General features: G+C 43.4%; 1 non-coding gene across 1 annotated transcript; it reads right to left on the bottom strand.

Annotated features, from left to right (window-relative positions):
• Window positions 1–3,285: 3,285 nt before the first annotated feature.
• Window positions 3,286–3,393, bottom strand: LOC120096426 (small nucleolar RNA U13). Its single transcript, XR_015636437.1, has one exon. It is a non-coding gene; the product is annotated as a small nucleolar RNA U13 (small nucleolar RNA).
• Between the last annotated feature and the right edge of the window lie 302 nt (window positions 3,394–3,695).

Below are 3,695 nucleotides of genomic sequence, written 5' to 3'. Positions count from 1 at the left end.
CGAGGAGGTGGGCAGGTGAGAGCCTGAGAGCCGGATGCCAGAGGTGCGCGGGAGCTGACGGACAGGAAGTGCTGAGTTGTCTCCTCTTGTTTGCCCTTGGAATCTGGGCAGATAATGGTGCCATTACTTAAAATGGGCTTTTCTGAGGCACCAGCAGGTGGTAGGCAAGAGGGTGGGTGGGGAGTGGTGAGTCAGGCTGGGAATGAGGAGGCTGAGGGTTTATGCACACAGATGTGGAGACTTTAAATGGCTGTTGGGTATTTAGGCCTAGTGTTCAGAGCGGCAAGGTCTGGCCTGGAGAATGGATTGGATACATTCTATCTATCTTGAGGTACAGGGTGAGGAGGAGGAGGAGGAAAGAAAAGAGAACAAGAGAGAGGAAAAACATGAAGGAGATGACAAGGAAGAGGAGCGTGGGCGGGTTACGTATAATGAAGTACCAGCTTTTCCTCTGCCTGTGGCATTGGCCGGCTCTGCCCAATAGAGCAGGCGTCTACAAAGTGGAGTCTGCTGCTCTGAGCTCCCTCATCGGGTGGCGGCATGGCTGTCGTCCCTCCGAAGTAGCAAAGGTTGAACTGGCATTTGCAAAATTTAAATTTAAATTTAAATCTCCCTTAGTAGTCCTATACATAAGGAAATTCTAAAAAAACGTTCCCCAAGATTACACAGGTGGAGAACAACCAAGGCAAATGATTCTAGGGGCCATTAGGCCTTTGCTTTTAATTAATTAATTAATTAATTAATTTTAAAATTTTATTTCCGGATCCCAGATTCTCCTCCCTGCTCTCCTCCCAGTCTCTCCCTCCCACCTCTTCTCCTCTCCTCCCACCTCCCTTTCTCCATGGGGATCAACCCGGGTTGGTAAATCAACTTGCCCTAGAACCAGGCCGCATTCTTTCCTATTGAACCTAGAAAAGGTGGTCCAGTTAGGGGAAAGGGATCCGAAGGCAGGCAATGTACTCAATGTACTCTTTTTTTTTTTTTTTTTTTTTTTTCTACAGTGCCAGGGCGGTCTTGTAAGAGTAGCGGGAGCAGCCAGCGGAGTCAGCGGAATCACATGACTTCCCTGGTGTTTTCAGTGGGCTTTTGTTATCTCAGGTAATTCAAGGATTTATGTGACCTCTTTGGAGATGAGTACACCTTCCAGCTTGACCTTTCAGTTCCGGCTGTTCTCGGATTCTTGTAGGTTACCAGCCAGCGCAGACAAAGGGAGAGAAATGAGATGCTATTCTTCCTGGACATTGAGTGGCCGCTTTCTTGTAAATGCCTAGGGAAAAAAAAATCAATCCTGTGCATTGGACTCTTTCATCTGCTATTAGCTGGATTCTAAGACATTGATAAGAAGGAAAATCCCTTAATTCACCTCAATATCTTTGGAGTTTATCAATTCAAAATAAAAGCAGCGGTGTCTGGGACGATGCTCAGCCATTTCTCACAGTGAGGAAAAAGCAGGCAGATCTTGCTTTCCACCTGAAATTGTCAGGGTTAAAGTAAGTGACATTTCTCTCAATTTCGTTTATTATTATTAAAGGCCACACCAGGGCTGGATTGATGACTGAATGGTTAAAGTCCTTGCTTCCCAAGTACAAGAGTACTTCCCAAGGACAGAGTTCAATCCCCAGGACCCACATAAATGCCAGATGGGTATAGTGGCCTGCCTATAATCCCAGTGCTTGGAAGGCAGAGACAAGGAATGGGGGGGGGGGGCGAGGCTAGCTCAATCAGTGAGCTCTGGTTCGATTGAGAGACCTTGCCTCAATGAATGAGGAGACTCTTTATGTCAACCTTGAGCTTTCACACATGCCCACACATACACATGAGAGAACGAAAAAATAAACATTTACTCTAGCAGAATCTTTGTATATGAAGCTGTTGCTGGAGTGTCAACACAGTATCAGGTATAGTCCCAGATTTCTCAGAACTTTTCACATTTAAGTGTCAACTTATATAGCTCTCACCAATGGACTAGAGCTCATTAGAAGTATTATCCTCACTGGCTTGGAGACTGGTTATCATAAAACTGCTATTACAAGTCTCCTTAAAGACTTGGCAGCTGTCACTGGGAGAGAGAGCATACACAACAGACCCTGGGCACCTTGCTTTCTGTTGATGTAGAGAATGAGGAGACTCTTTCTGTCAACCTTGAGCTTTCACACCTATGCGAAATGGTAGGGTGTATGCCTACTGTGCAAAAGGCCACTGGTTCGTCCTAATTACCACAGAGGATGTGATAGTTGAATCGATCTGACACTTCTATTAAACTTAGCGGGTGCTTCGAGGCTAGCTCTATGGCACTAAAGTTAGAGATGAAGAAACTTGTTGGTCTTTGCTCTTTGCTCCCCACAGTGGGTAAACAGATATAGACATAAAATCTCAGCTTCCAAGTCAGAGGACACATGGATATAGCCTCTCTCTGTGAGAGAAGCTAAGATTGTCCTATATGGATACAGTACAGCCATGAGGGAGTTGTAATCTCGCAGTAACACAAAGAATGAGAAACTTCAACAGACTTCTTCATGAAGGGACATGGGTAGCATAGCTGCTAAGTGACCACTGTGACCAGGGTTTGATGACTTCCCTTTGTGGGTCAGTTTTCATTCTCTGCTGATTAGTGATATTGAGGATTTAAAAAAAAACAAACAAACATATCTGTTGGTTGTTCTTTGTACTCCTTTTAGAAATGTCAAATTTTCAGGTACAGTCATTTTTAAGATCAGATGATTTTGGATTTTTAATATTTTCAGCTTCTGATGTCGAGTCCCTCATGTATTTTGAATTTAGCTCCTTGTCAAACGTTTGCAAACATTTGCTCCTATTCTCCAGTCGTCTTTTCACTCTGGCTGTCTTTCCGACTGTAAGGGGCATCTTGGTCTTATGTAATCCCATTGTTTAATTTTTGCATCCGTTGCCTGTGTCTTGGGGATTTCACTACTTTTTTTCCAGGCCAGTGGCCCGGAGCACTTCTGTTTCCTTCTATAGTTTCATGGCTTAGATGGAATTTATTTAAGTTTTTAAAATCTATTTTAAGTTGACTTTTAACCTTGATGAAGAGAGGCCTGGATTTTTTCTTCAGCACCATTCATTACGGAGACTTTCTCAAATATTGTTATGGAAAACTAGTTGGCCTACAACTACGTGGTTTATTTCTCCTGCCTCTCTGACTTTCTATGCCAGCACTGTGCTATTTTGGTTTCTACCATTTTGTGGTGCGTTTTGAATTTTTTTTGTTAGTATGTATTAACTGTATGTAACAAAGGGTTTCATGATCACATTTTTTCCTTTTCGTGTCAGATGGGTAATGTGCCCATGTCGTAACAAGGTTTAGTGGATTGCACATGTCCTGCATGCAATGGCACAAACACCCAGTCATCACGCTTTATGAACCGAAAGGATCTCATGATCAAATTTTCTTTTTTTTTTTTTTTTTTTTTTTGGTTCTTTTTTTCAGAGCTGGGGACTGAACCCAGGGCCTTGCGCTTCCTAGGTAAGCGCTCTACCACTGAGCTAAATCCCCAGCCCCCAAATTTTAATTTTTAATAATACGGTTTGATACTTTCATCCCCTAGTCCTCTTTCTTGTCCTCCTTCCCATTCATAAAAATCCTTTTTCTCTCCCTTCTACTACGTGTGTGTGTGTGTGTGTGTGTGTGTGTGTGTGTGTGAGCCCCTATGGATTTCATTAGGGTGTTTACAGAA

The sequence above is a fragment of the Rattus norvegicus genome, chromosome 13 (assembly GCF_021556685.1).
Source record: "Rattus norvegicus strain SHRSP/BbbUtx chromosome 13, alternate assembly SHRSP_T2T, whole genome shotgun sequence".
Classification (NCBI taxonomy): domain Eukaryota; kingdom Metazoa; phylum Chordata; class Mammalia; order Rodentia; family Muridae; genus Rattus; species Rattus norvegicus.
The sequence above is the reverse complement of the archived record's forward strand: the minus strand, read 5'-3'. Positions and strand labels throughout refer to the sequence as shown.